General features: G+C 45.2%; 10 non-coding genes across 10 annotated transcripts; 5 read left to right on the forward strand and 5 right to left on the reverse strand.

Annotated features, from left to right (window-relative positions):
- Nucleotides 1–13,663: 13,663 nt before the first annotated feature.
- Nucleotides 13,664–13,735, forward strand: trnad-guc (transfer RNA aspartic acid (anticodon GUC)). Its single transcript has one exon. It is a non-coding gene; the product is annotated as a tRNA-Asp (tRNA).
- Nucleotides 13,736–14,369: 634 nt separating this feature from the next.
- Nucleotides 14,370–14,442, reverse strand: trnav-cac (transfer RNA valine (anticodon CAC)). The gene has a single exon. It is a non-coding gene; the product is annotated as a tRNA-Val (tRNA).
- A 451-nt stretch (nt 14,443–14,893) lies between these two features.
- Nucleotides 14,894–14,965, reverse strand: trnae-uuc (transfer RNA glutamic acid (anticodon UUC)). Its single transcript has one exon. It is a non-coding gene; the product is annotated as a tRNA-Glu (tRNA).
- A 201-nt stretch (nt 14,966–15,166) lies between these two features.
- On the forward strand, nt 15,167–15,238 carry trnah-gug (transfer RNA histidin (anticodon GUG)). The gene has a single exon. It is a non-coding gene; the product is annotated as a tRNA-His (tRNA).
- A 574-nt stretch (nt 15,239–15,812) lies between these two features.
- trnav-aac (transfer RNA valine (anticodon AAC)) lies at nt 15,813–15,885 on the reverse strand. Its single transcript has one exon. It is a non-coding gene; the product is annotated as a tRNA-Val (tRNA).
- Nucleotides 15,886–17,082: 1,197 nt separating this feature from the next.
- On the forward strand, nt 17,083–17,154 carry trnad-guc (transfer RNA aspartic acid (anticodon GUC)). The gene has a single exon. It is a non-coding gene; the product is annotated as a tRNA-Asp (tRNA).
- Nucleotides 17,155–17,788: 634 nt separating this feature from the next.
- trnav-cac (transfer RNA valine (anticodon CAC)) lies at nt 17,789–17,861 on the reverse strand. Its single transcript has one exon. It is a non-coding gene; the product is annotated as a tRNA-Val (tRNA).
- Nucleotides 17,862–18,312: 451 nt separating this feature from the next.
- On the reverse strand, nt 18,313–18,384 carry trnae-uuc (transfer RNA glutamic acid (anticodon UUC)). The gene has a single exon. It is a non-coding gene; the product is annotated as a tRNA-Glu (tRNA).
- Nucleotides 18,385–18,585: 201 nt separating this feature from the next.
- Nucleotides 18,586–18,657, forward strand: trnah-gug (transfer RNA histidin (anticodon GUG)). Its single transcript has one exon. It is a non-coding gene; the product is annotated as a tRNA-His (tRNA).
- A 2,051-nt stretch (nt 18,658–20,708) lies between these two features.
- On the forward strand, nt 20,709–20,781 carry trnam-cau (transfer RNA methionine (anticodon CAU)). The gene has a single exon. It is a non-coding gene; the product is annotated as a tRNA-Met (tRNA).
- The last annotated feature ends 5,158 nt before the right edge of the window (nt 20,782–25,939 follow it).

A 25,939-nucleotide genomic window follows, 5' to 3' on the forward strand; every position in this document is an offset into this window, starting at 1 on the left:
CGAACACAGAAGCCTATGTGGAGATTCCTTCTGTTCCCTCTGGACAAGAAATAAAAATATTTCCTTGTTCCCCGGATATACAGGGAAGTCGTGTCCCGGCCAAGGTCCCAACAGCCTCCATGCCACAGGAGCGGTGCTCCAAGCAGCCGCCTGATCCACCAGGTAAAGCACACACCTTTTACATCCCTAAAGAGGAGCAGATCTCCCCACCTGGCGATGAAAAGGAGCTTTCCCTGTGCACCCTGGCACCCAAGAGGGGTCAGGAACACCACCCTGCAGTGGTGGAAGGGATCCAGATGGCAGGAGAGCAGGTTGGTGATGTAGCCCTCACCCTTAGCCCTGAGAGGTCCTCTATTAGTAAGGATCTGCTTGAGCAGCTGTCACAGGGCCACCGCCAGGTGCCCCTGGTGCAACATTCACAGGTTAGACAGGAGGTCCAGCTGGACGCTGAGACTACTGCGCTGTGGACACACCTGATCCCAGATGCCGATTCCCTCTGCTGTGACCCAGGGAACCTGCAGTCAGGTAACATTATTTCTCACAACTACCAGGTAGTGAGTGAGACTGACCTGATTGTTCCTGCCTCAACGGCAGGGTTGCCAACACACCCAGTCCCCCAGAAGGGACAGGGAATGAAAGCCGAGCCGGTTTTCTTACAGCCACCAGCTCAGTCTGTCAGTCTGAGTCTGACCAACAGTGGTTCAGCCAGACTGGAGCTGGATGGTCAAGTCACTCGCCTACCAGTGCAGGACATCGCAAAGAGGGGTGTCAGAATCCCCGCCTGCACTGACATGGGCCTGGTGAGTGATAGTAAGTTCAAAGACAGTGAACTAGCTATCCCAGTGCTGGGGCAGCTCCCTGAACCCCTAGCAAGGGAAGGGGGGAGCGAGCAGGTGTCCTACACCCACGCCCAGTGAACGATTGTAAACATGCCGATAGAGGGATTCCTCAATCAGGAAGTGTGCAGGGTGGACCTGAACAGTGAGAATGGGGTAACAATCCCAGATCACTCAGGTGCTCCAGATGACCACTCAGCCGAGGGTCAGGCATGCTCTACCACTGCACCACCCCCTGCAGGGTTCCTAGAGCACAGGCATGAACAAATCGAAAAAGCAGATGCCCTGGAAAAGGAGGAGCAGCATCAGCAGCTGCGTCAGATCTCCCCATATTTCCAGGATGTTGGTGCCCAAGATGCCACAGGGCATACTGAGAAAGACACCATGTACACGCTGCGCCAGCTTAGAAAGGCGACAGTCACTCAGAAGGAGATGACTGGGATCAGCCACCCGAAAAGACTTTTGGGAGGACTGATTGCTGCCGCCACTGTTGCACGTTTGCTTTTTTCTGGTAGGTTTGTGTGCTACTGGCACTCTCACCCTGACTGCCCCAAGAAGGCAGGGGTCAGAGATGCCGGAGGGTAGTGACAGACTGTATCGACAGCAGCAAAAGTTGGAAAGCTTAGGGAAAACCCTACAGGCAATTTCCTATGCAACAGGGTTAAACCTTATTCCCCAACCAGTGGACATGATTGTTGGTGTTATACAGTGGGTTTATGCTTGTGTGCAACAGGCCAGAATGTTGACACAAGACCTATTAAGGGAGCTTAGTGCCACTGTAGCTAGTCTAACCACGGCACGATTCCCAACCCACTTGATTCCACTCTTCTCAGTAGAGGAGTATGTGACATTAACCCCATCGCTCATAGCTCACCCAGAAGGCAATCCAAGATTGAATTTGGTTCCAAATCTTGAGATGGGTATGGCTACCAAAGCTATCCATTGGCTGTGTCTAAACGATTCACCAATGAAGGGTGTAAAGCTACTAACGAGCAGAGGGAGGTTAATGAACCCCATGAAGAGCAGGTAGGAAGTAAATGGCTGGTCAGCACACCACATTTAACTGACACTATGACTTGTGACAGGCATGATACAGCTACCACAATGCAGCTACCTAATCAAACAGTTTTCCTGCAAGTTCCCGAGGAGGCCATAGTACAGCATGGTAACTTAACACTGTACGGTCTGGAACCAGACAACATAAGACCAAACTTGAGGTCATGGATGCCTTCAGGTGCCTCACTATTGAATTGGATAGAAATCCAAGAAACAGTAAGCCCTGAAGAGGTACAGGTAGTTAGTTTGCTTTAATGGAACAAACCTCCAAACCACCCAAGCAGATACCCAACACAGGTGTTGTGGTTTATCGCGGGGCTGGGAACAGGAACTGTTGTTATTGTAACACTGCTGCTGGGAAGCTGGATCATGACTGACAGTGTACTCTGAATGCTGTACTCTTGCATCAAAATGTAATCTGGGTAGCATGAATGAGTCAAAGGTAGCATGTCAAAAGAAAGGAAGTGATTTCTCCCCAAATATGTACTACAGAGGTATCAGATATTGACAGTGAACTTCCTGATGTGTAATTCCTAGACTTAGATAATGTCTCCTACCGTGTTTATACATACTCCAGATGTTATTCATCCTGTTTGTATCCAACGCTGGTTCCGGTATGAATTCTCGAGGAGTAATGTGGACATTTAAGATTAATGTTCTAATGGCAAGGGACATCACTTAACTCTGTTTTGTTTTGAAGGCAACAACGCCTCAGGACCTCATGACCTTCAAAAAGGGGGGATATGTAGCGGCGAGGCTTATTAATAAGGCAGAATTAAGTGTTCTGAGCCTTCCCAAATGAGGCCCCATTTCTCTGTTCATCTCTGTGGTGCAGCCACAGAGAAACTGTTCTGCAGGGTGATTTAAGGTCCTAGGACAGCTCCCAAAGGGGGATGCACTTAGCTAAGCCTGGCTATCATGATCAATGGTCATCCATTGGCGCCTATCTGTCTAGGGAGTGCCAGTTGGACATCTGGACTGCATTACTAAGTGTCAGGACTAAGTGACTCATATCTCACCTTGATCAATCAATCAGGGACTGGTAGGGCCGAGTAACCCACGTGGGACTCTGATGCCCATGGAACTTTCAGCCAATCAATGAGCTGAAGTTCCTCCAGGTAAAAACAGGCAACACAGAGAGCCTGTGAGATTCAGTAAGATTCAGAAGGGAGGATTCAGAGGATTCTGTGGACAATTCTAAAGGGAATTCAAAGGAGAATTCCAGGGCAGGACGGCCCAGGAGCAGAAGGCTCCCAAGGGCAGGACATTCTCGCAGCGCGCCTCCTGACCATCCTGAGACTCAGCCCGGACAACCACGGAACGGCCAGTGTGTCCGAGTGCCAGAACTTTCCTTTGTTCTAAGAGTCTAGAGCGGAGGTTGCCAGAGAATAACCAGAGGATCCACCCGAGGTTAGCACCAGCAGCAGGCCTTGTGAACAGGTCGGAACTGTGGACAGCTGAATCACTATTCAGAACTAGCTCTTCATCAGAAACGAACTGGTCCTCTTCCTGACTTGCTGGGACCCACAGTCATCTTTTCTCCTGTGCACAAACTTTGCTAGTTAAAGCCAACAGTGAGCATCAGCAGCGCAGCGTCGCAAGCCGCACAGCACAGCCTGGCACGGAGCCAGAGAGCGCGGATTGGACAGCAACAGCCTGCAACTGTTTCTTTGTGCACGCAGGAAGATCTGAATCCCCAAAGATTGGATGAGTATTCAACTTCAATGCATTACAGCTCGAGAATTCAATTGTTATCCCAACCAGTTGATATCAATTTAATTCCTAAGAGTTATGTACTTGTTTGAGTATCTAATGTAGAAGTTATAACCAAGTTCATTAACGAAACGGTCTTAATGAATGATATACTGAACGTATGTCCTCTTGATATGTGTAACACTTCGTAACTGACTGAATATATATCTTTTGTATTCTGATAACCCTCTTGATAAGATCTGTTAGGTTTACATGCATATTTTATGTATTAATAAATGTATCCTCGTGTATTAGTACCTGTGTGTGCGCGTTGTTTGAGTTATGTCACATGGTTGGATTCTAAAGCTATCAAAAGAATCAACTTTGTGATTTACTGCTACAATTAATAATTGTCTCAGTAAATGCCCAAACCCTACAGAACTGGTGCCTTCAGAGACCCCCTACATTTAATTTTGCTATGGCAACATTACATATTTGGCGTCCCTGAGCCGGTTTTCTTACATGTGAAAATAACATTTTAGCATCATATTATTACATACAGGTCTCTAGCTTCAACACAGTGATATATATATATACTCAGTGATTTATTGGTACATGCCCAGGTCAATAATCAGAATGAGGATTTATTTCCAGACGGGCTACAGGTAGTGTTGTGAAATACTTCAACACACTGGATCGCAGATTTAGACCCCCTGCACTCTTACTCCTTAAAAGCCAAAGAAATGAAGATATGTAGCAATTGCATTGCAGCAGGGCTGACAGTGACTTAATGCTTATACTAGTGGACTTCTGGTACCTTTAGGGTACGGTGTTCCCTGAAGGGCTCTCAAATCCCGCATTTCAGATGCCTAGCTGTTTCGCTGATGTGTTGCACCTCAGAATCACTTTTAAACCTTACCTCTGGTATCTTTAATCCCTATTGCTCAACGCATGGTGAAAGTATTGCATAAATGTGTCTGAAAATGAGCAATGGGCACCTGAGAGACTCATTTGCCTGTTTCACAAATGATCATATTTGACTAGAGATTCTGTTTGGGATTCAGTTGTGCATTCTGACAGCAATCGCTTTCAAAAAACGATACATTCTGGATGAGGTCAAGGTGCAGGAACACTGTATTTAGGATGTGTTTGCACTTATTCTGTGTCTCTAGCTTCAACACAGCGATATATGTATATGCTCACTGATTTTTTGGTACATGCCCAGGGCAATAATCATTATGAGGATTTATTTCCATATGTGCTAGAGGTAGTGTTGTGAAATTCTTCAACACACTGGATCGCAGGTTTAAACCCCCTGCACTCTTACTCCTTAAATACCAACAAATGCAGATATGTAGCAATCATATTGTAGCGGACACTCATTTGCCTGTTTCACAAATGATCATATTTTACTAGAGATTCTGTTTGGGATACGGATGTGCATTCTGACAACAATCTCTTTCAAAAAATGATTTTACCTTATCGCAGCTTTGCCCTTCTTGCCTCTTTGGAAAATATATCCATCTTGTGGTCGTTGTTGGTAATGTCTAGACAATATCTCCATCTTGTGGTCGTTGTTGGTAATGTCTAGACAACATCTCCATCTTGTGGTCGTTGTTGGTAATGTCTTCTTATGCCCTTTTTTATTTTAATTCTCTATTAGTTGATTCTAGTATCTCTACAATGGAGCTGAACATTTTCCAGAAAGTGGTTGCAAGCCCGATATCATGCGAAGAAACTTCAGGATTCGGGGATCAGTCAATGGATTTTCTTCAAAGTTGGATTTTTGCACTCTGTGGACCAAGAGATGTTGTTCTATAATGTTTTTTTTTTTTCAAATTTAAAAATATCATTTTTTCATGGAGCTTTGAATGGGATGGATTCACCCTCCTTTAGCCAGGACAGAGCTCCAGGAGCCTGGGTAGGATTCTAGCTTTCTCCCCTTGCAGGCACCTGGCACAGAAGACAATATTTTTTTCCTTAAAATCTTTTTTTTGTGTGTTCCTTGTTGTTCCAAACTTAATTTTAATCACTTTTAATTAGAGATTTTATTAAAAATAGTGCAATAAATGACTAATTTCACAAAAATTAATGTAATATAAAACGGATGTTTTCAACTTTATTGTAGTGTTTTAGAAACTAATAGGTCTTCAAAAATGGTTGTTTTTCACTCCTATGAATGAAAACTGTTGTTATATGATGTTTTTTTTTTCAAATTTTAAATGATCATTTTTTCATGGAGCTTTGAAGGGGATGGATTCACCCTCCTTTAGCCAGGACAGAGCTCCAGGAGCCTGGGTAGGATTCTAGCTTTCTCCCCTTGCAGGCACCTGGCACAGAAGACATCATTTTTTTCCTTAAAATCTTTTTTTTTGTGTTCCTTGTTGCTCCAAACTTAATTCTATTCACTTTTAATTAGAGATTATATTAAAAATAGTGCAATAAATGACTAATTTCACTAAAAATACTAAAAGTAATATAAAACGGATGTTTTTAACTTTATTGTAGTGTTTTAGAAACTAATATGTCTTCAAAAATGGTTATTTTTCACTCCTAGGAATGAAAGCTGTTGTTATATGATGTTTATTTTCAAATTTTGAAAAAGCAAAGGATTCTAGCTTTCTCCCCTTGCAGGCATCGGACACAGAGAACCTCATGGTTTTCCTAAAAATCATTTTTTATGTTCAATGGTGTTCCAAACTTAGTTTTAATCAATTTTAATTTGTTATGTTACAAACAGGGTAATAAATTCTTAATTGGACTATAACTAATGTCATATTGTCTGCTACAAAACTGATATTTTCAGCTCTATTGTAGAGATTCTAGAATCAACTAATAAAGAATTGAAATAAAAAAGGGCATAAGAAGACATTACCAACAACGACCACATGATGGAGATATTGTCTAGACATTACCAACAACGACCACAAGATGGAGATATTGTCTAAACATTACCAACAACGACCACAAGATGGAGATATTTTCCAAAGAGGCAAGAGGGGCAAAGCTGCGATAAGGTAAAATCATTTTTTGAAAGAGATTGTTGTCAGAATGCACATCCGTATCCCAAACAGAATCTCTAGTAAAATATGATCATTTGTGAAACAGGCAAATGAGTGTCCGCTACAATATGATTGCTACATATCTGCATTTGTTGGTATTTAAGGAGTAAGAGTGCAGGTTTAAACCTGCGATCCAGTGTGTTGAAGAATTTCACAACACTACCTCTAGCACATATGGAAATAAATCCTCATAATGATTATTGCCCTGGGCATGTACCAAAAAATCAGTGAGCATATATATATATATATCACTGGGTTGAAGCTAGAAACACAGAATAACTGCAAACACATCCTAAATACAGTGTTCCAGCACCTTTGACCTCATCCAGAACGTATCATTTCTTGAAAGGGATTGCTGTCCGAATGCACATCTGAATCCCAAACAGAATCTCTAGTAAAATACGATCATTTGTGAAACAGGCAAATGACTGTCTCAGGGGCCCATTTCTCATTGTCAGACACATGTATGCAATGCTTTCACTGTGCATTGAGCAATAGGGATCAAAAACACAGCAGGTAAGGTTAGAAGTCATGTTCTATGATCATTTCTTTCAGCATTAGGGACTAAATATACTAAACGTATGATGCTAAAATGTTATTTTTACATATATTAATGTAATAAATGATTGCTTATGCTTTATAAACAAATCTAATTATAATAAAAGCTTAAGTTTTGTATTTATCTTGTACCATAGAACATGATTTTCTTTGTATTTCAAGCCCACAAAGTGTCCAAATGATGCACCTTTGACCTCATCCAGAACGTATCATTTCTTGAAAGGGATTGCTGTCCGAATGCACATCTGAATCCCAAACAGAATCTCTAGTAAAATACGATCATTTGTGAAACAGGCAAATGTCTGTCTCAGGGGCCCATTTCTCATTGTCAGACACATGTATGCAATGCTTTCACTGTGCATTGAGCAATAGGGATCAAAAACAGAATGGAAACCAACAAGGATGGGATTTGAACCCATGCGTGCAAAGCACAATGGACTAGCAAGCCATCGCCTTAACCACTCGGCCACCTCGCCAACAAAACTGGGCTGTCCTAACTGGGTTGGCGCGCTCCAGATGATCTTTTTCTTTTTTTTCCCTCGTACTCGAGGGTCATTTTCCTGTTCCACATGCGATTTCAACATTTTCCTTGGGAGATGTCAAGCCAGCAAGCCACTGCTGTGGTTCAGTGGCCAGCGTGGAGTTCAGTGGCCCTGTTGTACACAGAAAGCACATTGAGCTCCTTGGACATGAAAAGTTCCAGATTAAAGCCATTTGTCATCCTTTCTCTTGGTGTCGATGTTGCTATTGTATGTAAAGGTGGCAACTTGCTCAGCGAGCAGGCGGAGCACACACCGAATGCAGATGTGTCTGAGTGGTGTGTCCAAGTGGCTGCAAAAGGACAGCACTCCCGGGGCGCTGTGGCTTAGTTGGTTAAAGCGCCTGTCTAGAAAACAGGAGACCCTGGGTCTGAATCCCAGTGGATAACTGCCTACGGCTAGACTTAATTAAATGCAAGTATTCATTTCCTGTCTTTAACACGACTTGTTTTTCTTAAAATGGATGCAACTTGCAAAACATGAAATACAAACCTTGCTAATCAGCGCTAGCAGCTGGCAAAAAAAAAAGAAGTCAGCAATGTTTTTTTTCTTTAACCTTAACCCTGCTAATGGAGAAGAGTTAAACGACCGAGTCTATGCAGCTTAAACGGTGCGCACGTCGGGTTCTTAGCTGAAAGGGTGGTAAATCACGCTCACCCCAGTCCTTAATCTTTTAAAGAGGATACAAAATTGAACCTAGTCGCCACATCACATACATCCTGTTCAATGATAAAAAGGTAACATCTATCCTCGCTCCAGAGTAAATCTCACGTTGAGGGCATATTTTTTTTTCACTTTACCGTGAATCGGGCTCGGCTGCACAGAGGAGAGAGCAGAGCAATGAGGTCACGGGGACAGGGGAGTCACACGCTGGCGGTTTGAATACGCGGAAGATCACTGAGGGATCCACAGTATATGGACCCTCCGTGCGCAATCAGTCCGCACTCCGGACTCTGAATCCTGCCATCCGAGTTAAGATCTCGACAGAACCTGAAGCGCAGTTCCTTCTTAAAACGTAATCTGGTGAGCATTTCTAGAATCGTACTTGTATAGATGCAGCCTTTAATGTGTTGCTAGGTTAAAATTGATGACTTCTTTTATTTCAGTAGGCAACTGCCCTCTTGATTTCAGATTGAATTTCTTTATTACAGGGGCGCTTTTATGATGACAGAGTCATGTTCAGGTACTTTGCTTGATGGAGGAAGCTCATTTCGGACTCTGTGATCTGCTCACCTGGAAAGGTCTGCTGTACTACTACAAGAGAGAAGTAGAGTCTGGAAGAAGGGACAACTTTATGATGCTTTGGAAGGTAGTTTTTTTTTTCTTTGAAATCGAAATGAATCAGAATATCAGAGCAAAAGACAAACTCTTGGTTTGGTTTAAAGAGATATGGTTTTAAAACAGACAAAATGTAGAAAACAGGTGTTTCTCACTTTTGGAAAAGAATGGACCGGGGGTATTTTACTAGTTGCAGTGCTGAGCTCACCGGGTTGCAGTCTTGCAGTGTCGCACCAGGGTCAGTGGTGCAATGGATAACACGTCTGACTACGGATCAGGAGATTGTAGGTTCGACTTCTGCCTGGCTCGGGTCCTTTTTAAACGCATCAGGCTACTCCCTAAGTAGCCTGTGCTACTTACTGTATTGTAATCGTACCCAGTAAGAGATTTCCTTCATGTAAATGAACTGCACCTGACAGCTTTAGAAAAACACCTGGGCTCAGTACGGTGCTGAGAGCTCAGCGTTGCTGTTGTTCTAATTAGCACGCACTGCATCGGCTATGAACCCGAACTTTTCAATTATTCCGATCAGTAAGTCAACACGTAGTCCACATGAAAGGTAGAAATATTCTCGTCTGTCTCTTGTTTGTATAGAACTGAATGTCCCTGACAATGTACTGTTAGTTTTAATTGAAGAACGGCATTTGTGTTCAAATATACCAGACAAGTTTACGTAACTGCTCATGCGACACTCAGTTGTAATTAGTCAAGAAATAAAGTCGAACAACAGCTGCGGGTTTGATTCTGAACGTATGAGATTGCAGCGCCTTTTACTTCCATTGACAAATGATAGAGATTCGAAGAGAGATCCTTCAGACCAACAAGCAAACCCACGGCTATTTCGGTTTTCTATCTAGGCAACGTTGGTGTCTGCAATAGCATACATGAAAGCGTGATGCAATTTCTGTGGCTACATTTGTTGCACATCATGCACAGTAAGAGTGTTTCTAACACCAAATAAAAAGTCAACAATTAGCGATCACGCCTTCTCCTCAGTTAACCCACTGAAACCCTTGCTGTTAACAGTTCTTTAATGCGTGCTTTACGAGCACCTACATATCGTGTCGGTTCTTTCAGCTTTATTCATTAGGTTTTCAAAGGCATAAGTAGAGCACCAGAGGTGCGAACGCAGAATGTGTGGTAATCTGAAGAACTGCTTTCCATGGCAGCGGGTCCAAGCGATTTAGCATTTTTATAGTACCGGGAAAGGAGAAGCGGCACTTTGCCTTTGCCGCGCAGGCACAAGGCGACGTGCGGCAGACGCCGGAGTCGGCAAGTTCCGAACCTGCGCGGGGAAGCCCCAACACATTTCGAGTCCATCGCCTTAACCACTCGACCACGACAAAAGCGAGCTCGCTGCCGCCGCATTCCTCCTATAATCTAACACGGAGTGTCGAAGCAGTAATTTACGTCATCCTACCACTGCAACACGGGGAATAGAGAGAAATGAGCACACGCTACGAATCGTCTCAATCACTCCCTAGAGTCGTAAGGCGCATTGAAGGGTGCACCCCCATCATTAATCGTTGCGCCTCTGTGAAAGGAAAGCTCTTGGGCAGTCTTTGAAACAGCTCGGATGAAACACTTGATTGCTTCCATGTGCATCTGGAGCCCACCCAGTGGGCAAAAGACGTATAATATACGTCTATTAAACGCATACCTTATACGTCTAAATGTGGTCTACAATTCGTCTAGAATGAAATTCTAATATACGTCTAAAGTTATACGTCAATTATACGTCTATGTTTAGACGTTCATTATACATAAATGGTTGGAGTTCTATTATACGGATAAATTTAGAGGACTATTATACATATATGGTTGGAGTTCCGGATAACTTTAGAGGTCTATTATACGGATAACTTTAGAGGACTATTATACGTATATGGTTAGAGGTCTATTATACGTATAACTTTAGAGGTCTATTATACGTATATGGTTAGAGGTCTATTATACGTATAACTTTAGAGGTCTATTATACGTATATGGGTAGAGGTCTATTATACATCAAAGATAGATTTTATAGGTGTAGAAACAAGTAAACCAAGCCAATGATTAGATTTAGAAATGTATTCTGAAAATACACATTCACACCTGAAACATATGTATTTCAAATTATACATTGTATACAATCAATCAACAATCAACATATGGGCAATAATCATAAAAAAACACAACTAGTCTTAAACTTCAGCTACAAATTCTGGTAACATGGCAATATACAGTATAGTAATGACAAACACAAAACTAATTATATTAACACACTAACTCAAAACCACATTTTGATTCAAATATACATTTTAAAATGTACAACTTCTATATTTCCAAGAAAAAAAAATATTACAATGGAAGTTAAGATGATTTTTTTCCACTATTTGCAAACCCTGTCTAATTGTCCTAACAGTTAGAACCAAAAACCTATTATTTTCAGTGTCCAGATCTCCTGGCCCCCTGTCTTTCATATGCATTCTTCAAGTAACACATTGCATGCTCCTTTATTTCTTTTTCTGTTGATGTAGGGTGGGACTTCAGCACCGCAGCTAGGAGAAAATTATATAATATTACTTCCCAAATAAATGATGATTAATATCTTCTTTAGTATAATCTAAAAAGTGAACGGTTTACTAAGCTCAAAACTGAAATAAATGTATAAAATTTGGCTTGCATCATAGCAGTTGAGCAATAAAGTCTGTCCTAATTAAAGAGTACCCAAAGTTTGAAAGTACAACATAGAATAAGAATAGAGAAACGGCAAAACGATTTTGTGTCATCTTCCCCATTCACACTATTTTATGTGCCATTTTTTGCTTATTCACGTACTATTTTAATCAAAATAATATTAAGAAAGATCTGTATGTATTCAGATAGTATTATTATTGTTCATACTTACTCGTCAAAAGAGGATTGCTGAGATATTTGCGGATATACTTCTACGTTTGAAAAACGTGTCCAAAATTGTGACCAACGAATACTAGCAATGCATTGTGGTATATAACCGGAAAATATGCTGGGTTCGATATTTTCTCAACGTATGCGTTTATTAATGTTGTCGATATTATGGTTGAAATATAACATTGATAATACATCGCGGCTATGTGCCCCCTGCTATGAGCTGATGTGCAATTTTAACGCATGTAGTTAGTAAGGATCGGTCACTGTTGTATGGTATTATATATAATGACATTATGGAATAGGATGGGGACAGGCCTGGCATCACGGGGGGAGGGGGGAATGTTGCCCCTTCAGTTTTGGGCAAAAAGATTTACCTAACTTAATTTGCGCCCTAAAAAAATAGTTGTACTTTGTCAATGGTCAGACAACACTAAATGACAGGAACAGTCACTCAGTCTGTTTGATGGGCAGGAGGGCTATCCGTCCAGGAACTGCACATATCAGTGTCGTTATTGAGTGTCAACATTACGATCCTGTTTGCTCAGGTGGACCGATTCCTTGCAGTAGTTTATCATTATACTTAAAATCGTTATATAACTAGGACTAGTTATAGCAGTCTGTGCTTTCTGTTGGTTTTACAACATTTTTTCTTAACGATTCAGAACGTCCATGTAGCTGCAAAAATGAACGCTTATGGTACTTTTCGCTCCAGGCAATACTCTCCAGTGAGAGTGACGAAAAATGTGAAACTGAACTTCATCGCAAATACCAGATTGCTAGTCGATATCTTCTATCATAAAGCACTAATTAATGGCATAGCTGCGAGATTTCATTTGGGTAGCTGCACCGTACAGCTCCGTTTCAACCGAAATATCACCCCCGCTCAGAATTTCAGACGCCCCCCTACAGATTTTTCCCCGGGCACCGCGCACTGATGGGGGACGGGGTTTCCAGGAAATGGTATCAACTTTTCTCAAGAAAATAAAAATAGAAACTCTATAGGCACTCAAACATTTTACTGTTTTTTTTTCAGGCAGGTGGCAAGACCCCTCCGCAAAACCCTTGTATGCCAAGCTGTGGGCATTGATTCGTCGAATATACGTATATTCACGGCGAAAATACGGCTATACGTATATATACGTCGCCTCGACGTATAATCAACGTCGAATTGCAACCGTAAAATCGACGACATTAATAAATGCATATATAACGTCGAAAACACATCTAACACTAGGAGTATACGGCACTCTGCACAGTGTACGAAGTAAATTATTTTCGCAGTAATTAATTTACACGTGTATAATAAATATAGTAAATATAATTAATTACTGCGAAAATAATTTACTTCGTACACTGTGCAGAGTGCTGTATACTCTTAGTGTTAGATGTGTTTTCGACGTTATATATGCGTTTATTAATGTTTATTTCACACTGTCGTGCACCTTTTCATTGCTCTCGCTTTCAGAGCCTCCGCACGGCACACGACTCGACATCAGGAAGCACATTGAAGTGAAAGCAGGGAGCGCTGCGACATGCACTGTGCAGATCCCGCCACACTAAGAGGTATATAAGCGTCAAAGGCAAGTCATTCCGAGTTGGTCGTTTGTGTTTTCCGTTCAGACGCGAAATGCTGAAATGATCTCTCGGCTCCTCGGTTGTCATTTCTGCTCCGTAAAGGAATCACAGCACGCGTCGCCTTCCAGCACGCTGGGTCGGGACACGATGCCGGGGGTCGGAGCGTGTGATGTCTTCCTCGTTAGTATAGTGGCAAGTATCCCCGCCTGTCACGCGGGAGACCGGGGTTCGATTCCCCGACGGGGAGTAGCTTTTCTTTTACCTCCTTAGAGAAAGGACTGCCTTTCACTTCTCTGTTTTCTAACACAGCGTCGTGCACCTTTTCATTGCTCTCGCTTTCAGAGCCTCCGCACGGCACACGACTCGACATCAGGAAGCACATTGAAGTGAAAGCAGGGAGCGCTGCGACATGCACTGTGCAGATCCCGCCACACTAAGAGGTGAGTGGGTCTGTTCGATGCACAAAGAACGCTTTGATAAGCGTCAAAGGCAAATCATTCCGAGTTGGTCGTTTGTGTTTTCCGTTCAGACGCGAAATGCTGAAATGATCTCTCGGCTCCTCGGTTGTCATTTCTGCTCCGTAAAGGAATCACAGCACGAGTCGGCTTCCAGCACGGTGGGTCGGGACACGATGCCGGGGGTCGGAGAGAGTGATGTCTTCCTCGTTAGTATAGGACCTGTCACGTGGACCTGTCACCTGTCCCCACCTGTCACGCGGGAGACCGGGGTACATCAGGACGCGCATTGAAGTGAAAGCAGGATGCGCTGCGACATGCACTGTGCAGATCCCGCCACACTAAGAGGTGAGTGGGTCTGTTCGATCACAGCACTAGGCGAATCCCCAATCCCCTTTTGTGCGTGGCGACAGAAGAAGTCTGGTCTGTTTCCGCCCGGTTTCGATCCAGGGATCTTTCGCGTGTGAGGCGAACGTGATAACCACTACACTACGGAAACTGTGGTCAGATGTGCCCAGCGGCCCAGCGCTGAGCTTCGCCAATGCGATTCAGCTGCTTCCAGTGCCTTTATTGGGGTGCGCTGATGGACCGTGCTCTCTCTCCAGAGACCAGCACGCCTGTCATGGACGGAGCAGGAAAGACGGCGCCACATTCTACAGCCCTCTCCACGCAATCGACGAAATCGGGCTACTGAAGTGGAGAAAATCGCCTCTCCAGAAAGTGCAAATATCATCTTGGAGAGTATAAATCCTATTGCCGAAGGTCAGCCCTGTCTACCAGAGTGACCCTCCCACCTCCTGCAGCGATGGTCAGCTCGTCTCACACGCGAGAAGTTTCGGCTGGAAACAAGCGCCCCCTCTTCTCGCACGTTTTGCACGTTGAGTAGTTTTAATGCGGCTCCTTCGTACACAGTGCTGATCTTTTGGAAAGCAGGAGGCAAAATTGACACGTTCCCATACCGGGAGTCGAACCCTGGCCACCTGGGTGAAAACCAGGAATCCTAACCGCTAGACCATATGGGAGTGCACAACCCTGCTGTTCCGGGCATCATGCAAGCAAACTACATAAATATGAGAAAACACGCAAGAGAGTTGTCACTCAGAGTGTCGAAGGGTCGATGTATACTGGGGCTCAGTTGAAATGCAACGTCAGGACTTTCCCGAATTATGTCACACGAAGAGAGCACAGCCTTTTCCGCCCTGCCACGTGTGTATCGGTAACTCGCCGTGATCGTATAGTGGTCAGTACTTTGCGTTGTGGCCGCAACAACCCCGGTTCGAATCCGGGTCACGGCAGAATAGGGGCGTCTGCTTTTACTACTTGCACGAATGAAGGCAAAAAAAAGCCAATTGATGTGAACGAACGGCGCTTTACAGAGGAGTACTGCCTGACTGGATCGTTGATGAACGACAGAGACCACTCCGACCTCTTCTCGGGTTTCTTCAATGACTTACTAAGGATCTTCTTCACATTCGCCCATGCAGGGGAAGCCAGTTACACCAAAGCAAACGCAGGAAAGTGCAATTCAAGCAGAGACCAGGAGGGACCTGTTTACACCGAGAGTGGTCGGAGAATGGAACAATGCGCCCAGCCCTGTTGCTGGAGCCGATTCTTGATGAGATCTTGGGCTCACTAAGAAGCCCCCGCTGGATGCTAATCTTTCTGTTGTTCTTGCAGGTCCTGCGCTGCTTTTGAGCCGACAGAGCTCGTCCTGATCTGTCGGCACAGCCCAATTGCAAATGATCGGCTCCGCATACAGAAGGAACGTGCGTTTGGTACAAGAGTGCATGAAGGCACCGGAAATACATTGGGAACAAATGACCGGTCGCTCAATACCTCTGTGAAGTACAGGAGCGTGCAAAACGAGGCTGTTTCCGCCCGGTCTCGAACCGGGGACCTTTCGCGTGTTAGGCGAACGTGATAGCCGCTACACCACAGAAACCTGCAGGGACTGCTGCTGGTGTCTCGCTTGCGTTTCGGGCTGAGAAAGGGACGCGTCACTTTAGGCAGGGGGCGCTGGAGAGAGGAACAAAGGGCGCGATGAAACAAAACACCAAAACCCGGGATCTTTAGATCTTCAGTCTAACGCTCTCCCAGCTGAGCTATTTCGGCGGTGCACAGAGCCCACAGCCACCTGCTCCAGCCTTCCTGTGTTGCGGCATGAGCGCACCAAGAGTAGCGGGAGAGTGTTGCAGGAACGTCACTCAGAAGGAAAGCCACCCAGGTGCGCTCTCTGAGCTCTGTCCAGCGCATCTTCCTCGCATGGACTTCTGCCTGCGACGGGCAGGAAACAATTAGCAAGAACAGAACAACACCCCATGGGTGTCTCATGACCACACCTTAGGTTGTGACACGTGCAGGTGTGAGGGGTTGCCGGGCTACTTTGGAGCAGAGCTTGGGCGGAGGGAGGGCGGGAAAGCAGACAAAGAGGTGACACCTCAAGGTCTGCACGATCACAGCTCTCCGCCGCCCCAGGCTTCCGCTCGATAAGCTGCTGGACACACCCGCCCCTCCTCACACAGACCGTGGAAAAGCCCCCGAGTCGGAGGGCTCTCTCTTCCTCCCAGGAGCTCTTGGACACGACGCACAGACAGGGTGCGGGGAGCCGCCGCCTGCAAACACGGCTCCAGGCAGGACTCCACTCCGTAGGAGCCGCAGAGCAGAGGAGATGGGGGCAGCTTAGCTCCTGTGCAGAGACCTGAGCTGCTGTTGCTGCAGACGCTGTCTTTTCTGCACTCGGGGTAGGAGTGAATGTTGAGTTGCCCTCAGAAATGAAGCAGAGTACTTCAACGGCACGGGTGTGTGTGTGTGCGTGCGCCCTGGTGATTCTGGGAGACAGATCGAACCTGGGCTAAAAGAGAGGAGGCTTAGCCCTCTTCCATTTGCTACTTCAAAGTTGTACAACCCATTTGTATCTGCTAGACGGCGCAGTTTATCGTGCACAAAGAACGCTTTAAAAAGCGTCCAAAGCAAGTCATTCCGAGTTGGTCGTTTGTGTTTTCCGTTCAGACGCGAAATGCTGAAATGATCTCTCGGCTCCTCGGTTGTCATTTCTGCTCCGTAAAGGAATCACAGCACGCGTCGCCTTCCAGCACGCTGGGTCGGGACACGATGCCGGGGGTCGGAGCGTGTGATGTCTTCCTCGTTAGTATAGTGGCAAGTATCCCCGCCTGTCACGCGGGAGACCGGGGTTCGATTCCCCGACGGGGAGTAGCTTTTCTTTTACCTCCTTAGAGAAAGGACTGCCTTTCACTTCTCTGTTTTCTAACACAGCGTCGTGCACCTTTTCATTGCTCTCGCTTTCAGAGCCTCCGCACGGCACACGACTCGACATCAGGAAGCACATTGAAGTGAAAGCAGGGAGCGCTGCGACATGCACTGTGCAGATCCCGCCACACTAAGAGGTGAGTGGGTCTGTTCGATGCACAAAGAACGCTTTGATAAGCGTCAAAGGCAAATCATTCCGAGTTGGTCGTTTGTGTTTTCCGTTCAGACGCGAAATGCTGAAATGATCTCTCGGCTCCTCGGTTGTCATTTCTGCTCCGTAAAGGAATCACAGCACGAGTCGGCTTCCAGCACGGTGGGTCGGGACACGATGCCGGGGGTCGGAGAGAGTGATGTCTTCCTCGTTAGTATAGGACCTGTCACGTGGACCTGTCACCTGTCCCCACCTGTCACGCGGGAGACCGGGGTACATCAGGACGCGCATTGAAGTGAAAGCAGGATGCGCTGCGACATGCACTGTGCAGATCCCGCCACACTAAGAGGTGAGTGGGTCTGTTCGATCACAGCACTAGGCGAATCCCCAATCCCCTTTTGTGCGTGGCGACAGAAGAAGTCTGGTCTGTTTCCGCCCGGTTTCGATCCGGGGATCTTTCGCGTGTGAGGCGAACGTGATAACCACTACACTACGGAAACTGTGGTCAGATGTGCCCAGCGGCCCAGCGCTGAGCTTCGCCAATGCGATTCAGCTGCTTCCAGTGCCTTTATTGGGGTGCGCTGATGGACCGTGCTCTCTCTCCAGAGACCAGCACGCCTGTCATGGACGGAGCAGGAAAGACGGCGCCACATTCTACAGCCCTCTCCACGCAATCGACGAAATCGGGCTACTGAAGTGGAGAAAATCGCCTCTCCAGAAAGTGCAAATATCATCTTGGAGAGTATAAATCCTATTGCCGAAGGTCAGCCCTGTCTACCAGAGTGACCCTCCCACCTCCTGCAGCGATGGTCAGCTCGTCTCACACGCGAGAAGTTTCGGCTGGAAACAAGCGCCCCCTCTTCTCGCACGTTTTGCACGTTGAGTAGTTTTAATGCGGCTCCTTCGTACACAGTGCTGATCTTTTGGAAAGCAGGAGGCAAAATTGACACGTTCCCATACCGGGAGTCGAACCCGGGCCGCCTGGGTGAAAACCAGGAATCCTAACCGCTAGACCATATGGGAGTGCACAACCCTGCTGTTCCGGGCATCATGCAAGCAAACTACATAAATATGAGAAAACACGCAAGAGAGTTGTCACTCAGAGTGTCGAAGGGTCGATGTATACTGGGGCTCAGTTGAAATGCAACGTCAGGACTTTCCCGAATTATGTCACACGAAGAGAGCACAGCCTTTTCCGCCCTGCCACGTGTGTATCGGTAACTCGCCGTGATCGTATAGTGGTCAGTACTTTGCGTTGTGGCCGCAACAACCCCGGTTCGAATCCGGGTCACGGCAGAATAGGGGCGTCTGCTTTTACTACTTGCACGAATGAAGGCAAAAAAAAGCCAATTGATGTGAACGAACGGCGCTTTACAGAGGAGTACTGCCTGACTGGATCGTTGATGAACGACAGAGACCACTCCGACCTCTTCTCGGGTTTCTTCAATGACTTACTAAGGATCTTCTTCACATTCGCCCATGCAGGGGAAGCCAGTTACACCAAAGCAAACGCAGGAAAGTGCAATTCAAGCAGAGACCAGGAGGGACCTGTTTACACCAAGAGTGGTCGGAGTATGGAACAATGCGCCAAGCCCTGTTTCTGGAGTCGATTCTTGGTTAGATATTGGGCTCACTGTTGTTCTCGCAGGTGTTGCGCTGCTTTTGAGCCGACAGAGCTCGTCTTGGTCTGTCGGGATAGCCCAATTGCAAATGATCGGCTCCAGGTACAGAAAAAACGTGCGTTTGGTACAAGAGTGCATGAAGGCACCGGAAATACATTGGGAACAAATGACTGGTGGTTCAAGACCTCTGTGAAGTGCAGGAGCGTGCAAGAAGAGGCTGTTTGCACCCAGTCTCGAACCGGGGACCTTTCGCGTGTTAGGCGAACGTGATAGCCGCTACACTACGGAAACCTGTAGGGACTGCTGCTGGTTTCTCGCTTGCGTTTCGGGCTGAGAAAGGGACGCGTCACTTTAGGCAGAGGGCGCTGGAGAGAGGAACAAAGGGCGCGATGAAACAAAATGCCGAAACCCGGGATCGAGCCAGGGACCTTTAGAACATACTCTCACGAATCGTTAGAATACGTGCGTTTGATCATCAATTGCGTAACAACCACATTCGTTCGACTTGAGCCATCAAGCTCATAGTTTTCAAATCTTGAAAGCTGTCATTGAGCACATCATAGTCTGCAGTACGCCCCGTAACTTGCGTACTTCAACAGAAAGAAGAGCAGACAGCTCCATAAATATGCGAGGCGCAGAGAGTGCAAGGCGAGCCGCACACGTTTCGGTGGCTGAGAGAGGGCAGTTTTTGCTTCTGCATTTCCCAAGTAAGGACGCATGACAACAAGCGATCGCGGTGCTCATTTACGACATAGTGGTGATGAGTTTTCAGTACGTGTTCTTTTGAACGAGCAATGAGGTTGCTGCCTTGGACAGCTGACTGCACGCTCTCATTGTGCCACGTGATGAGTATTCACCAGGCTCGTTCAGTCATTAGTCACATTCCATCGTTTGCCATAAGCAGATGCTGCAAGGTGATGTGGATATCAGTTCCCAGTCTTGTGGACGAGGACAAAAAGAACACACAAGGGCTCATCCACGAGTTGAACCCAGGACCTCCCACACCCTAAGCGAGAATCATACCCCTAAACCAATGAGCCACGGCAGCACTTTCCATTTTATTCTGTCAGCCAGCTTGAGGACGGGGGAGAGGCGTCATTCGCTCGTCCAGTCAGACCTTCATCAATAAGTCAAGAAAGCCGCAATTACACGACTGCCTTGCAGACGAAGGGCAGTGAACTGCACCCGGTAAGAGGGGAACAAGCGGCACTAGGCGACACCGAGGCATGAGCCCCAGGGAGGGGGGTTAGCTTGCATGGTACAGCGCTCGCTTTGCATGCGAGAGGTAGCGGGATCATTTCCCACGTCCTCCAGGTGTGTGCTTAGAGCTTGATGTGCCGAAAGGTGTCCTTTAGCCTGTGGTCACGCCTTGCATGGAGAGCGTCATGCAGCTGTCAATCATTTCGCAGCCACGCCCCCTCTTCATCTTCTCTCTGCCTTAAGCGTCTCCGCCACTCTCTCTTGACATTTCATGTCAGCATGTCAGAAGTCCGAGTGACGTTTTTAATGGCTGAGTGAGGGCACGATGCTAAAGCAGAGAGGCCACTTCAGCCAGAGAGACTTGTGCTAGGTGAGATCTGAAAAACAGACTCGCAACAGAAACAGACCAAAAAAGTATCGGTGAGCTCAAAAGGCAAATGCAACATCCAGCAGAGGGCGTCTAAAGATTAGGGAACGGGCGACTGAAATCCATGAGGCAAACTTTCTGGCTGTGTACTGCAGCTGGCCTCGTTGGCGTGGTTGGTAGCGCGTCAGTCTCATCATCTGAAGGTCCTGAGTTTGATCCTCACACGGGGCAGGGCTGCTTCCTCTCTTGCTCTTTTCAAACACTTGCGGCAACTGTTCGCTCATAACCACGTCTGGAATGCGTGACCTTTACACGGGGGAGAAGCAACGCCGCATCCCTTTTCTAAAGAACATTCACATTCAGAAATAAGTCAAGAAATTTGCCATTACTTTCGCTCGCGCTGCTGTCAGCCTGCCCATGTTGCCAAAGAAAGATTCACTCGGCGTCAACATGACAGAACAGCGATCACTTGAAAACACTATTCCACACTCCGTAAGCAAGAACTTCAGTGTTTGCAGTCACCCGATATGCCGATAGTCAAAGGAGCACAAAACACGAAGCGTCAAAAGAGAAGATGAGTTGATGGAAAGAGCGTTGAATTGATGAGCACAAAAGTTCAGCTCGTACAATAGGCAACGAAGGTCCCGGCGTCATCATCGCACTTGAAAGGACTGCCTTGCAGACTAAGGGCAGTGGGAGGTTGCTGTTTTGAGATGGAGGCATTGGGATGGTGGGCCGAGATCTATTCTTCTTAAGGAATTCTTCATCGTGAAAGATCGGTCCACAGGTCATCCAAAGAACTTACAAATTTTTTGGACTCAGGGAATCACGTGCTTCCGGAAGGGAGTGAAGTGCTCAAACACATGACATGCCCCCTTGATCTCACATGCACAATTCTGCTGCAACATGCACAGCTACCGTCCACACCAGGCAGTGGGGCTTCAGCAGAATTTGCTACGCCACCTGCAATTACATATCCAGCTGCACACATATACATGGCCCCTCTGTCCTTTTCAGGATCTCAAAAAAAAGCATAGCGTGGTTTTCCTGCAACCTGATTGACCGCATCTCCCTCAGAATGTGCCCCGTTGCATTCATTGCTGAAGCAGGACGGAGGCTAACGGGCATGCCAGAACAGTTAGGCTCAGCGATCTCTCCAAAATATTGTGGTTGTAGTGGAAGAAATATGGTTTAAATTGTACCTTGGTATTTCAAACTCTCTCTAGAATGTGATCCATTTCTATTTTATTTTGACAGGAACTGGCTAATGACACTAGATGAAAAGAGAAGAAAGAAAACACAACGTTTCGGCCGTGGAGCCTTCTTCAGGTGTGAGGGCTCCACGGCTGAAATGTTGTGTTTTCTTTCTTCTCTTTTAAGCATGGAATAGACCTATTACTTGTTCCTTTGCAGCCTACGCATGCTGACACAGCTCCCCACCTGAACTGCTAATGATGCCTGGTAGTTTGTGGTACTTGGGTATTGTCTTATGTTTGCTCAAACTGCATATGTGTGATTGCATATTTTTGGGTATTTTCATATGTCAATATTTAATTCACTGACATTCCTGTATGCTTGGAAGAAAGGTAGATTGGATTTGGCACAGGACGCCTGCCCATATTTGTTGATCATTGTTGGGCTGGAAAAACAATGATAAAAAGTGTATGAAAAAAGCTCTCTCCAATATTTCCCTTCTCTTCGCCATGGTTACACTGCCCGTTCTTTCCGTCTTTTGTCCTTCTACAAAGATTGCAGGGCTCTTTTTCCACCATAATATCAGAATATTTTTTTCTCTTTTAAAGGCTGTAGGTGGGGTGTGATGGACTGTACCACTATCATAGAAGATTTTTTCAGGACACATCGCAGTTCCATAGTAGAATTTATCAATAGTAGAATTCCATAGGACATTATTTACCAACATATTACCCAGTGTGAGACTCTGCCAGTAAACCTCAGAGCATTGAGTTCTCCACTGATAAAGATGGCTGTCTGAAGTCATGAAATCCACTGCTGGGATGCCTGAGAGACAGTAATTGAATCTTGGCTGGAATTAGGCTTTCTATTAGTGTTGATCTTTGGGAATTATGTGGTAAAAAGGGAAAACTCCTTTACTTTAGTCACTTTGAATGTTCAAATGTACAGAACCTGCAAAACTAAGCAATGAAAAAAATCCATCACCACTCTCATGATAGCATAACTCATAGTCTCTGCTGTTGTGTAACAATACACACTTTCAATTTTCTTATCGCCTGTCTCCAGAGAGAATGTTGTTAGTGCTGATGACCTTGAATTAGACCTTGTTGACTCTGTAAAACAATCTTCCTCTGCTTAGATTTTCACTCAGATTGATTTTGTTCTCAGATTATTCCTGGCAGGACTGAGTTTCTAGGAAATGAAAAGTGAAAGAAAAAGTACAGAAGATCAGCCCTTGAATATACAACATTGTGCAGTGAGATTGTTAAATGTATTAGCTGCTATCCTGAGTTAGAGCCTGTCGTGGTAAGCAGTGGATGACAGGATCTAGCACAGATACTAATGAAACACTGTTAATGAAAGATAAAACACTTGAGTCTTATTTTAGTTTTCCATTTCCCTTTCATTTGTGATGTACTGTACAACAGGCCACAGAACATGCACAAAAACAGATATGCACACATTCACACCAGGCAATGACAGTCTGCCCAGTCAGAATCTGAGCTGAGGTATCAGAATTCTGAATTCCCTGAATTCTGTCATGGATCATCCACAATAAGGGCAATGTTTGAACACGAGGATCCCCAGGAGAGAGCCTAGTAACATAAATCTTGGAGCAAAAGCAGATGATTAACTTCATAGTTTGTGTGGTTGAGCCAAAGTTGAGCATGAGGATATGTGAGTCACCATTCTTAGAAATGGATCCAACTTCAGACAGGCGTCAAAAGTAAGAGTATACAGTGCTGGGGCAATGACACTTCAATGATCAGAAGGATAACAAGAGTTTTAATGCATTGAAATTGATTTTCTGGTGATGCACACTGTCATGGAACTATTAATTTTTTAAGGATCACTTACTGACGTCAGACAGCTGCCAATTCTCCAGACTGGAAGGATGAACAGTTTATCCCCCTAGGTACCATATTTCCATATTTCGAAGCATTGGAATAATACATGTCATACAGCAACATAAAAACAGGAAGACAAGTATCACAGCCCCTATAATCGGTGTTAGTAACTTAAAAGAAAAACATTCCCCCTGGCCCAAACTGTGATTCTAACCAGGAGAGAAAAGCCGGTGTATCTTTTATGCCTCTCTCTTTATTCACCTTGTCTTTTAGTTCTTTCAAATGCTGAATAGCGAGCGTAAGATTTCCATAATCATCGTCATTAGCTGGAATATATGTACAACAGGAGTCTCCTACTAAAGCATAGACTCCTCCAGATGCTGCATTTTGAAGGTCCAGCACGAACCTGTTCTGAAGTGCCATTAATCTAACTCCCCTTAATTCTTGTTTGATAGCGTCTAAGCCTTCTAACGTGATATTAATAAAAGAGTACATTTCATAAAAAGTCGCATGGGTGAGGCTGTAGAATGAGGCATTAAAGCACATATATAACAAGATGCATTAAATTTCTTTAACTTTACAGTATGATTTATAAATTTATACCACAAATTACTCATGTCCCCCTCATTATCAGTTTCATTCAGCCAGTTTGTATACAAAGAGGCTTCGTGTTTAGATTCTTCCTCTTTTGGGGTGGTGACAGGCTTCTACATAAAAAGGAAAAAGGCTGTGCACATCAGTCCCAAGCAGGTTATCCCCATCTGTCCTTGTGGAGACATCACTCCTGCGCTTTGCTCAGTTCGTTTGTGACCTTTTTACAGTGGGAAGCATGAATCCAGGGCACCATTTCTGTGACCTTCACAGCAGTGGCAGTGGTCAGCAGCACCTGGTACAGCCCCCTCCACCTGAGTGAACACCATTTCTTTTTCCTGAAGTCTTTCACCAGAATCCAGTCTCCTTATTCACTCATTAGTTCTTACAGCACAGGTAAATCCCTGTGGGCTGGAGCCCAGCATAATCTTAGGCTTTTTTGGTCAACTTTGGTCAACAGATTGGTCAACAACTGGGTAATAACTCTTAGAAAAATCTACACATTGTTCCCCTGCCTCAGCTGTGACGTTTTGCAGAACAATTCTAGCTGAAGTTGTAAAATTTCTCTTTGTTCCGTTCCTGCAAAACATCTTATTATGAACAAACAAACCACAATAATCATTTGCATCTAGGGGAATCACTCCCAAGGGTAAGCCCCCTTAAAACTATATTGTTCTACCCATCAGGTTCTGCCACTAGATAAGAGAACCTTTCCCATGAAATCATTTTTTGACCTTCATGATCCCTTCAGGGCGTACAATTAGCACAGAAGCAGCAGCTTTAGTCCACATGTTTTTCAAACAGGATATTAACGATATGATCATAACGAATAATACCAGACCCACAAATATGTATTGAACCAGAGACCCTCTCCATGTTCCTAGCACAGACTGTAGCCATGCACCAATGCCCCAATCATCTGGATTGCAGGATTTACGAAGAAAATTATTTTCGCAGTAATTAATTTATTATATTTACTATATTTATTATACACGTGTAAATTAATTACTGCGAAAATAATTTACTTCGTACACTGTGCAGAGAGCCGTATACTCCTAGTTGCGGCACACACGATACGTACAGTAAAAAGCCTCAGGCACTGTGTTAGATGTGTTTTCGACGTTATATATGCGTTTATTAATGTCGTCGATTTTACGGTTGCAATTCGACGTTGATTATACGTCGAGGCGACGTATATATACGTATAGCCGTATTTTCGCCGTGAATATACGTATATTCGACGAATCAATGCCCACTGTGTAAACTCTTGAGCAAACTCTGAACCAGCTCTAAGGAAACGAATCCGATTAGACGTTACTTTGACTCATCTTTTTACGCTCAGTGCGGGATTGCTCAAATATGCAAATGGTGAGGCTCCAGTTCGACACCACTTTACAGTATCTGACAAAAGCATGGCAGACTGTGCCATGACCGGCAGATAACTTCTGCTTATTTTTACCATATGAAACATTGGAAATCCTGCCACTTGCATTTGTGACACTTGATTTTGGCTCCACCTAAGACACTCTTAAATCTTCAAACACTTTTCTCTTCTCCCGCAACACTCTTGTCTGTCGGCACTATGTGGCAGCGTTGCATGACAACCCACCTCACCACGGAAAGGAACCTAACAGCTTTGGTAAGAGAGGAGAAAAGAACCTGACCCATACGGGGCTCGAACCCACGACCTTGGCGTTATTAGCACCACACTCTAACCAACTGAGCTAACCGGCCTCATGACAGCAGTCCTCTCTGTG

Source organism: Lepisosteus oculatus, unplaced genomic scaffold (genome assembly GCF_040954835.1).
Source record: "Lepisosteus oculatus isolate fLepOcu1 unplaced genomic scaffold, fLepOcu1.hap2 HAP2_SCAFFOLD_63, whole genome shotgun sequence".
Classification (NCBI taxonomy): Eukaryota; Metazoa; Chordata; class Actinopteri; order Semionotiformes; family Lepisosteidae; genus Lepisosteus; species Lepisosteus oculatus.